Genomic DNA, 14798 nt, shown 5'->3' on the forward strand with positions numbered 1-14798 from the left:
TCTTTAACATCCACTGAATTATGTCCATCAGTCTCCACCTGTTCATCAGAAAATTTACTAACTCATCTATGGTCAATAAGCAGTTGTAGTCAATTCTCTTTGTGGAATTCCTGCTAGTCTTTGGAGCAAATCTGCAAATGAGGAAATTTTTTAGCTTCCCACAACTAGATATGGATTAGTATTCCATGTATCTGCTAAAGTATTTTTTCTATAGATAACCAAAACTTGTAAGTTTGTTGAAGGTGTTGGCAATGAGCTTAAGCATCATACCATCATTTATTTCTTTCATAGCTCTTCTTAGCTGAAGTCATGGATCAATGATGTTTCTTTAAGCTTATTTCTTAAATAATAATATTTATTACTAATATAATAATATTATTAAATTATAAGCTTCTTTCTTAATTAATAATTGGTTCAAAATATATATGTTCTGTTCATCCTCAGAGAGTCCAAATGATAAATTAATCACTAGGTGAATATTGCTCTTGCCGAAACACCAGCAGGTTTGGTGCAAAAGCCTGTGGGCCCATTACTGGTAGAGCTTTAGGAATGTGTTAGGCAGGTTAAGTGTTGACTCCACTGACATGAAATTTTTATTCTAGCCTTATTGTCTCTAACAGATTTAGGAGTGTTCAGTTAAAACTCTTAAGCTGTGAGTCTCTTCCAAAGTAGTAAAGTAAAGTTCTAGAAGTATTGATGGCAGTCAAAGCTAATGTTTTCTTGAGTTGTGCTTTCTTAGGCTCTGACAGTCTGAATGAAGTTAGGCAGAAAGTCAATATGCTGAGAAATAAATATCCCTGAACCCTTTACAACTATGGAAGCTTTCTTTTCTTGTTGGGTAGGCCTTTGCCTATCTTGTGAAATGGTTATTCATCACCAAAATAGTTTATATTACATTATATTATTACTATATCATATTATTTTATATATTACTATAATATACATAATATGTTATATAATATCACCATATTATAAAACATATATAACATTACTTTATTATTATATAACATATACAATAATATTACTATATCATTATATAATATATGTAACATATATTATAGTAATATATAGTTTCCTACTATGCCCTTCTAGAGACAGAAAGTCAAAATAAAAAAATTCGAAAGGTTCTAATTTTCCCAAATATATATGACTAGTTAGTACATTTCGTTGCTTACAATAAGCAGAAGTCTCACATTTCTTAGTAACATTTATGGTCATCTTGGGTTGCTAAAATCTGTTTCTAACTTTGTTCAGGATCCTTTCTTGACCCACAAGCCCAATAAATTTCATAACATAGAGCTTTCACATGCATAAAACTGAAACTAGCAGGTATTGCTATCTGACAAGGTATGGAGGTTTAGATAGAGAGTGAAAGCAAAAGGAATTCAGATATTTCTCCTTTTTTGTTTGTTTGTTTGTTTGTTTGTTTTTGTGGGAAGGGAATTTATAGTGGGATCAAGAGTTGTGATGTAAAAAAAGGAATAAAATGAAGTAAAGAACATTAATTAACCATTAGAAATAATCAAAAGAGTTGAAAGAAGTATTGAAAGGAACATAGGAAAAGAATGGAAATCTAAAAATATTTAAATATGTGATATAATATTTAACATATATTGAGTTATATCACTCATCTATTCAAAGCTACAGACTAATTTTTAAGACATGATTGTGTGTATTACATTATAATGAATATAACATAGTAACTATATCATATCAAATATCACATATTTTATATGATGGATAATATAGTTAATGTGATATAATTAACTATATAATATATTTAAACAATATATATTTTAAATAACTATTTACACAAAATACACATACCTTTTCTTCAGAAGTAAATTATCATGTCTGTTGTCATTTACTAAATTCATAATGAGCAAAATTATTTTAAAAATATTTCATAAGGATTTGTATTTAGGAATTTTTAGTGAAATTCAATGTTTTAAAAACATTTTTCTCCAGTTCTTTTCTAAGATAAATAGCCCAATGACTTTATACAAATGAGTAACAAATTAGTGTCATGGAAAAAAGGAAACTAGGAATAATATGGTATTTGAACTTTTTGTACATATTTTCATATATATGTATATATGAACTTTGGATAATTATTACTGTCAAGTTTTTATTTGTAGTAATATATGTTGAAATTTTACTAAGTTGGGCTAGAGTGAATCTAGTTACTTTTTCTCACTGTTCTTTCATCTTTATCACAAGAAAATAATCTGAAGAGAAAATCGGTCCAAGTGTTGGCTTTCATATTAATCCAAGCTCATCACTGCCTCCCTTAATGAGTGAAAGTGAGTTGATTAATTTTCTAGGAGACAGCTTTAAGTTTTCTTTTTCCCTACTCCCTGAAGAAAAAAATCAATAATTATCTTTTGTTCAATTCAGGCCCCTAGCCAGAGGAAAATTCCCTGACAGAGTCACCATTTTTAATGAACCAGATTACATTGTAGTTTCTTGTTTTTTTTTTATCTATTTTCCCTTCATCCTTTCCCTTATATTATATTTCTCATCTATTCTTCTAATAAATGAGTACATTTATCTTCAACAGTCATCATTGAAAACAAAAGGAAAACAAAAAGGAAAAAATTATTTGAGAAATTTGAGAGACCAACTCATTTGTCGTTCTGAGGAAGAAAGGCAGGGGAAGAGAATTGTGAAGGATCATTAGATTTGATATCAGCAATTTAAACAATTTCTGAAACCTAGCATCTGTTCTGTAAAGTTAGTACATGACATATCAGAGAATATCTATACTCTAACTAGGCAAGAAGGGCCTAATGATTGGCACTTTACCTAAAGAGTGACCCAGGTATTTGCCAGGCAGTGATGGTGGTCCTGGGAGCAGCTTTGTGTATCTGTTCATATCTCATGTTCATTTTCTTTGCTCCCAATTAGTCCACATCAATGCTGCTCAAAGGTCCTCCTTTTTTTTTCTGAGGATAGAAGGGCTAGCTTGTTAGTATCTAGTCCCAGTTGAACATAGAATTTGAGCAGCACTCAGGGGATATAACAAGGTTTTGTTAGTGATTTCCACCTGCCACTTGCCAGTGACTCTCTACATCCTATTACATGCTTTCTCTTTTTATCTATCAAGTCTTTCCAACTGCTTATAAATATATTCAAATTTTTCAGATCCCTAAAGAATTCTCATTAGACTTTGCTATCCCTTAAACTATCATTTAATAGTGTTCTTATATTTCTCAGCCAAACTTCTTTAATAAGCCTGCTACATTTGTAGCATTCACTTCCTTTCTTCTTATTCGCTTTAATCCTTCCTAGTCTGACTTCTATCCTAATCTTTTAACCCAAACTGTAAAGCAAGGGCTCCTAAGATTTCTGAGTATTATGAACTTTTTTGGCAGTATGATGAATATTATGGATCACTTTTCTGAATCATATTTTTAAATACCTAACATAAATAGGAAACAAAGGAAACAATTATACTAAAATATAATCTGTAGATGAGAAGACTTAAATCACATGCCATCAAGGGGCAGATTTAATAACTAAAGTCATTTTAAAACAGTGATAGGATAAACAATATTGCCAGATATCTATAGCAACTGTATTATAATATGAAAATATCTAATTTATATTGGTGACTAAGTTACAGGTACTAATACTATCATAGTTTGTTCCCTATATTCAAAATTAAAGCAAATGCTGAATTGCAATTGTAAAAGTAAAGAAATAAGTTTTTCTCATTTAAGTCCACAGACTCCCTGAAATGTATTCACAGATTATAGGTTAAGAACCATCACACTGAAGTTATGAATGATTTCTAAATTTCCTAATCTAAAAGTTTTTCCCAATCTTAATCTTTCTTAACCTCTCTGGAATGTTTTAATCTGCTAACAATTTTCTAGGGATAACACTCTTTATGTTTTATTTTTATTTTTATTTTATTTATTTTTATTCTATTATTTATTTTTTTGACAATGATGTCTCTCTCTTTCTCCCCCTCCTACCTGTCTGGTTGTTTCTTCTCAGTCTTCTTTGATAGATTATCAATCATATCTTGCTTTCTATCTGTGGTTATATTCCAAGACTGAGTGTTGTGTTGTCTTCTCTTTTATTTTTATACTTTATGCACCCTCCTCATCTCCCAGGATTTTAATTAACATGCTTTTGAAAAAATTTCTTTATTTATTCCCACATATAGCCATCTTCATAGAAATAATAAAAAGCAAATGATTTCAAGATCTGTTCACCCAGCCCTAGGTTCTCCCTTATTAACCGTTTAGTAAAATTTTAAAGCTAGTTGTGATAGGTATCTCAAATTCAATATGTCTAAAACATAATTCGTTTTCTTTTCCTCACCTTTCTTTTCAACTTCTTTATTTTGCAAGGTCACAATCATCCTTTCAGTAGACTATTTTTAAAAATTCAACTTTTCTTAGAATCAATATTATGTATGGGTTTCAAGGCAGAAGAGTTGTAAATGGTAGACAATAAGGGTTAAGTGATTTGCCCAGGGTCACACAGCTAGGAAATGTGTGAGATGAGATTTGAACCCAGGACCTCTTGTCGCTGGTTTGGCTCTAAATCCACTGAACCACCTAGTTACCTCCTCAGTAACCCAAATTTGGAAAACTTCTTGTTGTTCTCATTTCTTTAACTCTCACCTCACATATGCAAAAGCCAGTTGCCAATTTTTTTGTTTCTATTTCATTTATATCTTTTCCTTTCTATTCTTATAGTCACTGTTCAAACTCTGGCCCAGTACCTCTAGGACTAAATATAAACCACTTAGTTTGGCATTTACAATTCTTCTCAACTGAGCCCTAACTAAACTTCTGGCCTTATTACGCATTAATCCTTGTCATAAACTCTACAGTACAATGAAATTGCCCTTTTTTTGTTAATCATATTCAACACTCCATCTCTTTGCCTTTGAATAAGCTATTTCTGTTACTCATAAAAAATTAAAAAATAAAAAGCAAAGCAAAACAAAACAAAAACATCCCTTCTTACTTTTGTCTTTTAAATTGTCCAGATTGAATTTAAGTACCACTTTCTACAAGAAACCTTTTAAATACACTTTGGTCCTAATTTCTCTACTCACAATTTTCCTTTTAGCTATTTTGTACATATTTTCTTTGTATTGTGTTTGTATATATTATGTATGATTTGTCTCCCCAATAGAAAATCCTTGAAGTTAAAGTCTCTTTTACATATGACTATATAGCCTCTGCACCTAACATAGCTCTTGTCATATAGTGTATGCTTAATAAGTACTTATGCATTGATTTGAGCAAGTTTCTAAATCAACAAAAACATAGATCCTTGACTTATGTACTTATGACTATAACAAATGGGATGAATAAGGGAACCAAATGAAATTGAATTGAAATATTTTGCTGAAGTTTACACATTTTAGAAAAAAGTTTCTCTACTCAGGCCTTCACATTTTTCTAAATATTTCATTCCTATTTACTTTTTTTCACAAAATTGGACATAATTTCTTGCTTTGATGGAAGTTCTCTGCTGAGCAAAAACAACAAAATCTAGTAGTGTTGAATATTTTTGCTTTTGAAACATCTGTCACCTGCACATATCAAAATGATTTTATAAAGTCAGTGAGAGTGAACTCATCTGACTGATCCAGGAGTGAAATAGAAATAGTCATCAAAATGAAATTAATAAACTGCAGTAAAGCTCTGAAACAGTTTCCAAAAAAGATCACTAAAGAAATATCTTTTATAGTTCTTCATGTATATATATACATATATTTTTAAATTATCTTTAATTTTTTTAACATTGATTCTTTAAAAATTTTGAGTTCCAAATTCTCTCTTTCTCCATTCTTCCCTGGATTATACATGAACAATCAATAAAAACATATTTCCCTATTAATAATACTGTGAAAGAAAACACAGACCAAAACACCCCAAGAAAAAGAAAGTAAAAAAAAATCCTTTGATTTGCAGTCATACTCCATCAGTTGTGTTTTTTTTTTTTTTTTTTTAGAGATGGATAGCATTTTTCATCCTGAGTCCTTTGGAATTGTTTTAAATCATTGCATTGCTCTGAATATCCAAGTTATTCACAGTTGATCATTATACAATATTGCTTTTTGGTATAAAATACTCTCCTGTTCTGATCACCTCTTTTTGTATCAGTTCATGAAAGGCTCTCCAGGTTTCTCTGAAAACATCCTGTTCATTATTTCTCATAGCACAACAGTATTGCATTATATTTATATGCATTGTTCAGACTTCAATGATGATTTATTGTTCAGTTCCTTTATTGACAAACATCCCCTCATTTTCAAGTCTTTGTCTCCATAAAAAGAGTTTTATAATTTTTCATAAATATAGGTCATGTTCCTTATTTTAAAATATCTTTGGAGTAAAGATCCAATAGTGCTGAAGCCAGGTCAAAAGACATGCATACTTTTATAGCCTTTTTGTTATAGTTAAAATTTTCTTTTCATAATGGTTTGATCAGTTCACAATTCTAGCAGCATTAGTGTCCCAATTTTTCCATATCCCCTCCAATGAATTATATATAGACATAAAATGGCATTGCCTCTAAATTTTTTATGCCATGGCACATGGCCAACTTTTGTATATGTACCATGTGCTGCTGAAAAAAAGATATATTCCTTTTTATCCCTATTCAATAACTATTAATAGATATCTATTAACTCTAATTTTTCTAACCAATTATGCTAAAATATAATCTGTAGATAAGAAGACTTAAATCGCAGATTTAATAACTAAAGTAATTTTCCACTAGCATGTTTTTACTATCTATTTCTCCTTAAGATCTTATTATTTGTCCTTTAAAAATCTGGATGCTATATCATTTGGTCCATAAATGTTTAGTATTGATATTACTTCATTGCTTGTAGTACCTTTTAGCAAGATGTAATTTCCTTCCTTATCTCTTTTAATCTGATCAATTTTTACTTTAGCTTTATCTGAGATCATGATTGCTTCTCCTGCTCTTTTTACTTTAGATGATGCATAATAAATTCTGCTCCATCCTTTTACTGAGCTATGTAGTTGTCCTCTTCCAGGGATTTTTGTAAAGATAAAATGGAATATTTGTGAATTACCACATAGATATTAATTACATTTATTATTATTATAATATCTTGGGCTGAATTAAAATAAACGTGACTTCCAGGAATAAGGAGGTGATAGTGTCTCTGTTCTCTGCTCTATTTGTACCACATCTTTAGTATTATGTTATATTTTAGTTAATAAAGTCTAAGAAAGACTTTAGTAAAATAGAGAATATCCAGAGAAGGATAGCCAAGATGGTGAAAAGCCTGGAAAATATGTGATATGGTTATCAGTTGATGGAATTAGAGAAGTTTTAACTCAGAACAAAAGCAATCAATCACCAAGTATTTTTAAAAGACTTTACTTTTTCATATACCAGATCTGTTCTAATCACTGATATATAAATATATAGAAAGGAAACAATCTGTGTCCTTCAACAAGATTACACTCAAATAGGAAAGATAACATTTAAATTAAATAGGTGCAAACAATACAGAGGTTTTTTTTAATATTTTATTATTTTAGAAAAATTTTCCATGGTTACATGATCCTTGTTTTTACTTTCCCCTTCACCCCTTTTTAGTTCCCCCCATATCCAACGTGCATTTCCATTGCTTTTAACATGTGTGATTAATCAAGACTTATTTACATATTATTGATAGTTGCATTTGTGTGATCATTTAGTGTCACATCCCCAACCATGTCAGCATCAACCCATGTGTTCAAGCGGTTGGTTTTCTTCTGTGTTTCCTCTTCTGTAGTTCTTCCTCTGAATGTGGGTAGCATTCTTTTCCCTAAATCTCTCATAATAGTCCTGGGTTTGCATTGCTGCTAGTACAGAAGTCCATTAAATTTGATTTTACCACAGTGTATCAACCTCTGTGTACAATGTTCTCCTGATTCTGTTCCTTTCACTTTGCATCAATTCCTGGAGGTCTTTCCATTTCACATGGAATTCCTCCAGTTTATTATTCCTTTGAGCACAATAGTATACCATCACCATCATATACCACAATTTGTTCAGTCATTCCCCAATTGAAGGGCATCCCTTCTTTTTCTAGTTTTTTTTGCCACCACAAAAAGCACGACTATAAATATATTTGTACAAGTCTATTTATCAATGATCTCTTTGGGGTACAAACCCAACAATGGTATGGCTAGATCAAAGGGCAGGCAGTCTTTTATAGCCCTTTGGGCATAGTTCCAAATTGCCATCCAGAATGGTTAGATCAGTTCACAACTCCACTAACAGTGTATTAATGTTCCAATTTGGCCACATCCCCTCCAACATTCATTACTCTCCCCTTCTTTCATTTTAGCCATTCTACTAGGTGTGAGGTAATACCTCAGAGTTGTTTTGATTTGCATTTCTCTAATTATTAGAGATTTAGAACACTTTCTCATGTGCTTATTGATACTTTTGATTTCTTTACCTGAAAATTGCCTTTTCATTTCTCTTGCCCATTTATCAATTGGGGAATGGCTTGATTTTTTTATACAATTGATTTAACTCCTTGTATATTTGAGTAATTAGACCTTTGTCAGAGTTTTTTGTTATAAAGATTTTTTCCCAATTTGTTGTTTCCCTTCTGATCTTGGCTACACTGTTTTGGTTTGTACAAAAGCTTTTTAGTTTTATATAATCAAAATAATTTATTTTACATTTTGTAATTTTTTCTAACTCTTGCTTGGTTTTAAAAATTTTCCCTTTCCCATAGATCTGACAGGCATACTATTCTATATTCACCTAATTTTCTTATAGTTTCCTTCTTTATATTCAAGTCATTCACCCATTCTGAATTTATCTTGGTGTAGGGTGTGAGATCTAGAGTTGATCTAAACCTAATCTTTCCCATATTGTTTTCCAATTTTCCCAACAGTTTTTGTCAAATAGTGGATTTTTGTCCCAAAAGTTGGGCCCTTTGAGTTTATCATAGACAGTCTTGCTGACATCACTTACTCCAAGTCTCTTCCACTGATCCTCCCTTCTGTCTCGTAGCCAGTACCATATTGTTTTAATGACCACTGCTTTAGTTTAATATCTGGTACTGCTAGGCCACCTTCTTTCATGGTTTTTTTTCATTATTTCCCTTGATATTCTTAATCTTTTGTTCTTCCAAATGGACTTGGTTATAGTTTTTTCTAATTCAGTAAAAAAGTTTTTTGGTAGTTTGATAGGTATGGCATTAAATAGGTAAATTAATTTGGGTAGAATGGTCATTTATATTATGTTGGCTCTTCCTACCCATGAGCAATCAATATTTTTCCAATTGTTTAGATAAACAATACAGAGTTAATACAAGAAATACTTAAATGGAAAGAGTGTAGTGGCTAGGGGGCTGATAAAGACCTTTTATAGAAAAGTACATTTTAAATTGAATCTTAAAGGAAACAAGAGTAACTCTGGCCAGTGAGAAAGGATATCATATTAGGTTAAAGCAGAATGATGAAATATGAAAGGTCCTGTGGAAGGCATGGCAAGGAGGTCACGATAGCTGAATTGTAGGTATTTGGAAAAGGATAAAGATTAGAAAGTTAAAATGCAACTGGACTCTGAAGAGCTTTAAATACAAAATAAGATGTTCCATTTTGGATTCTGGGGGTAATAAGTAGACACTAGAGTTTGATGAATAGGTGAGAGGGTTTCCTGTGCTTTAGGAAATTCTCTTTGAGGGCTGTGTGGAAAATGGATTATGATGACAGAGGAGACAAGGAGACCAATTAGGAGGTTACTGCCATAATCTAGGCAAGAAGTAGTGAGTGCCTGAATGTTAATGGTGGCTGTATGAAAGGAGATAGTTGTTCTAAAGTACATGAAGAGCTGTCATATGGAGGGATTGGTCTCTTTCTGTTAATTTCCAGAGAAGAAAAAAACAAGAAGTAATCATAAGAAGGCACAAAGAAGCAAATTACTGCTTGATGTCATAGAAACAAAACAAAACAAAACAAAGACAAGCAATGAATTCAGAATGGGTGAATGACTTGAATATAAAGAGGGAAACTATAAACATGTTAAGTGAACACAGAATAGTATACTTGTCAGACTCTCGGAAAAGAAAGACTTTAAAACCAAGCAAGAGTTAGAGAAAATTACAAAATGTAAATTAAATGGTTTTGATTATATTAAACTAAAAAACTTTTGTGCAAACAAAAACAATGTAGTCAAAATCAGAAGGGAAACAACAAATTGGGAAAAAAATCATTATAACAAAAAAACTCTGACAAGGGTCTAATTACTCAAATATACAAGGAGTTAAATCAATTGTATAAAAAATCAAGCCATTCCCCAATTGATAAATGGGCAAGAGACATGAATAGGCAATTTTCAGGTAAAGAAATCAAAAGTATCAATAAGCACATAAGAAAGTTTTCTAAATCTCTAATAATTAGAGAAATGCAAATGAAAACAACTCTGAGGTATCACCTCACACCTAGCAGATTGGCTAAAATGAAAGAAGGGGAGAGTAATGAATGCTGGAGGGGATGTGGCAAAATTGGGACATTAATGCATTGCTGGTGGAGTTGTGAACTGATCTAACCATTCTGGCTGGCAATTTGGAATCATGCTCAAAGGGCTATAAAAAATGCCTGCCCTTTGATCCAGCCATACCATTGTTGGGTTTGTACCTCAAAGAGATCATAAATAAACAGACTTGTACGAAAATATTTATAGCTGCGCTTTTTGTGGTGGCAAAAACTGGAAAAGGAGGTTATGTCCTTCAACTGGGGAATGGCTGAACAAATTATGGTATATGCTGGTGATGGAATACTATTGTGCTAAAAGGAATAATAAACTGGAGGAATTCCGTGTGAACTGGAAAGACGTCCAGGAATTGATGCAGAGCGAAAGGAGCAGAGCCAGAAGAACATTGTACACAGAGACAGATACACTGTGTAAAATAGAATGTAATGGACTTCTGTACTAGCAGCAATGCAATGACCCTGGACAATTCTGGGGGATTTATGGAAAATAACGCTGCCCACATTCAGAAGAAGAGCTACAGGAGTGGAAACAGAAGAAAAACCACTGCTTGAACACATGAGTTGAGGCGGACATGATTGGGGATGTAGACTCAAAACTACCACACCAATGCAACTATCAACAATTTGGAAATAGGTCTTGATCAAGGACACATGACAAAACCAGTGGAAATGTGCGTTGGCCATGGGTGGGGGAATTGCGGGGGGTGAAGGGGAAATTAGGAGCATGAATCTTGTAACCATGTTAAAAATGATTATTAATTAATGTTTAAATTAAAAAAAAAAACAACTTCCTAGCAATTAGAGCTTTCCAAAAACGGGAGTGTACTACTCTAACTACCTTTGGCAGCTAGTGGAACAGTGGATAGAGTGCTAGGCCTAAAGTCAGGAAGATCTGAGTACAAATCCAGTCTGACACTAGCTATGTGTCTCTGGGCAAGTCATTTAAACCTATTTGCCTCAGTTTCCTCATCTGTAAAATGAGCTGGAGTAGAAAAAGGCAAACTACTCCAGTTTCTTTACCAAGAAAACCCCAAATGAGGTCACAAAGAATTGGACACAATGGAAACAATTAAACAATGAAAATCTTGAGAAGTGATGTTGTTATGTTGAGGGTTGGATTAGAGGGCCTCTGAGATTCTTTTCCAATCTAAAATTCTCTGATTCTTTGATCCTAATCTGTTGTTCTAACTAATCAGCCACTGCAAGAGTACTTTTGTAACAGCCTGACTAGCAGAGATATTAGCCTAACTCACTTTGATCTTGCCACAATGATTAAAAGCCATTTTTGGCCTCTGCTGTAAAAGTTTCAACTGGAATTGTTCTCAAAAATGCAGATTTAGTCTCAAAATGCTTCCAACTGCAAATATTTTACTATAGCTGGTTGTGATATGACCTTTTTGTTTTCTGAAGAAAATTATTTTTTCTTCACCTCAAATATACTAACACGTTTACACTTCTGAGAATTACTTAGCTTTGCATTTAGTTCACTAACATTTAGGGAATTTATTTCCCATTGCTTGCAATTTGTATTTAAATGAGCTTCTAGAGTCACATTATCACTGAAACAAGAGAACCAAATCAAAATAAGTTGATACATTATAACAGAGAAAAAGAAAATAGATTAAAGTTTACACTGATTACTTTTTAGAATATGGCCTAATGATGTACAAATACATTCTATTGTAGTTTAAGTCTCTCCCAGTGTCCAGAGCAGTCTGAAACAATTCTAAATAAAATATGCCAAGTTTAGTTCCCATCAATGTACTAGGAAAATGCAGCAACTTGGGCTGTTTTTTATAGCATGCTCATTGAAGACAATCAGAAGAATGAAGGAATGAGAAAAGGAGAGAAGCAACTTTGCTAAATACCATAGACAAGCAGTTCCCAGTAAAGGAAAGGACCCTGAAACAAACCAGTTAAAGAAGAAAGCTTTGGCTGTGGGGGAAAAGAAACCAAACAGAAGCCAGAAAAAAAAGGGGGTGGGGGGAGAACAATAGATACTGAGAAGAAAGTATTCCCAAGAGAAGGTGTGGCCCATGTAATGATTTTGACATGTCACATAATGTATGCATAATTTTAAATTGGCAGATTTCCTTAAACAAACACAACAAAGCAAATACTGGGCAAGCTGCCAGTGTGGACTCGTGTGCTCTGGATTGATAGACTGCTTGATTGTTGATATGTGTCTGAGTAGGATCCAGTTTCTAAATCTCTCCCATTATCAGATCTTTTCTTCCCACATCTGATTTGTTTATTGGTATTGAGTTGTTCTCTTCCCGTAGTTAACTGCTAACATTCAATTTTTCCTATTGAGAAGAGGAGCCCATTAATTCACAAGGACATTGTTGTGTATTAGTTTTGTGGCATACTTTATCAAGAGTTTTTATTGATTTTTTTTGTTTTCTTATATGATCAGAGTTTCCTCCAGCTTTCTTTCTCACCATTCCCAAAGAGTCATATATATGTATACATATAAGTGTGTATACATAGCACATTGAATATTTTAAGGCAAAAAAGGAAAAAGAAGAGGAAACAAATTAGAATTAGCATAACTGACTTATATTGAAAAGTCTGAAAATATGTGCAAGTGAGTAGCTTGCTGGAGAGAAGTACAAATATGGAGTAAGGCAAAGAGGAACTAAAGAAGGCAATGAAAAAAATTTGCCCTTCTCAAACTCAATTCAGGGTTCTTTTTTTTCTTTTCTATTCAACCTGGGTGGGCTGAGGGACTTTTGCACCTAGTGTGTGTAGACAATGAATAGAGCAATGGATTTGGAATTCTATAACAACTACAAAAAGATTTTGTACCTCTTGTGCCAAGAGGCTAATTCCCTCCCCAATTCTTTCTCCCAAGGTTTTCATTTCATTTTCAATCTTTTTCCTCAAGTAATCTCATTCTGTATATTTAAAAAAAATAACCCTAAAATTCAACAAACAAACAAAAAACAATTCTTGCTTAATCTCTTCCAGGTATTCTAGTTGAGTTTATGTTTTTTTCTGAAGCTTTGCTTGGAGATGTAGATGATTCTCTTATGGTGGAATTCTTAAATTTTTTTCCAGTCTGCCAACATATTTCCTTACTTTAGACTTGATATTAAGACTGGCACAATGGTTCTTCTAGAGGTGAGGTCTTTTGCTGGTCCCGTTGCTGCTTTCTTAGTATGGTGAATGTTTCTCAGGGGCATCTACAAAAATGTTATTGCTTCCAAAGGTCTAATGTAGGGTAAAGTCTCTTTCTTTTCTTTCTGGTCTGAGCTCTGCAAATTCCTGAGTTGGGATTGAGTCTGTGCAAAAGTATAGTGTTACCAGGTACTCCTACCAACTGCCTGGAAAACTTCATTGCCTTAGTGACTGAATTGTAGTCTCTCATTTGGTATGGCTTTCTTACTTAGATTATTCCTTGGTTTTATTCCTGAGGTCTGAGACTCAACCCTACTGATGCTGGTTTCTGTGCTTCTTCTTTTCTCACTACATCACTCCAGCTTTTCTCCTTGTAATATCACTCTTCTGTATAGATCTCCTTTTTGATCCATCCTGGAGATGTGATCCAGAACTGGACAGTGGACATCAAAGCTACCAGTTGGTATCAGGGCTCAGTGTGGGTATAGAGTTAACCTAATGAGAGTTTGGAATCTTCTCTTAGCCCTTGCAGCACTATCTATCCTTGAGGCACTCTCCATGTGGGCGCTCTTAACCCAACCTATCCCCAGTGTCCACAGACCTCTCAGTTGCCCTTTGGTGAGTAGGACTGGGCCGGTGACGTTTTCTGGATTTCCTCTGGTGCATTCTCTACATCTCTTTGTGAGAGTTCAAGGATGATAACTCACAACATTATCATTCCACAATCTTGGTTCTGCAGTCCACTTTTAGATTTTTAAAATCTTTACCCCCTACAGGAACTTGTAGATTATAAATATTTATGGCGACTTTTATTATAAACATTGTTCTCAGATATTTTGTACCAGTGTTTTGTCTAGGCATTTGTGGGATATAGCTCTGCCTGGGATAAAGGTTGGGGGCCAGTAAAATTTATTTATTTATTTAATTCTCAGGCATATTTTGAAATCTACATACATATTAATGAGATTTGTTTTCCATTTGTGTGTGAAGGGTAATAGTCTTCTGATATATAATCCTGGCATGCCATGATGTGTTAAACAGATTTTGCCCTTTTCTTATAAAATCTGTATTAACTGTGGGATCTTAAAAGATAATTCATTTATAATTACTGTTGGTGATAAACTAGTCTTAATTCATCATTTTGAATACCTCCATTTCTAAAACCAAAAA

The sequence above is a fragment of the Gracilinanus agilis genome, chromosome 1, assembly GCF_016433145.1.
Source record: "Gracilinanus agilis isolate LMUSP501 chromosome 1, AgileGrace, whole genome shotgun sequence".
Taxonomy (NCBI): domain Eukaryota; kingdom Metazoa; phylum Chordata; class Mammalia; order Didelphimorphia; family Didelphidae; genus Gracilinanus; species Gracilinanus agilis.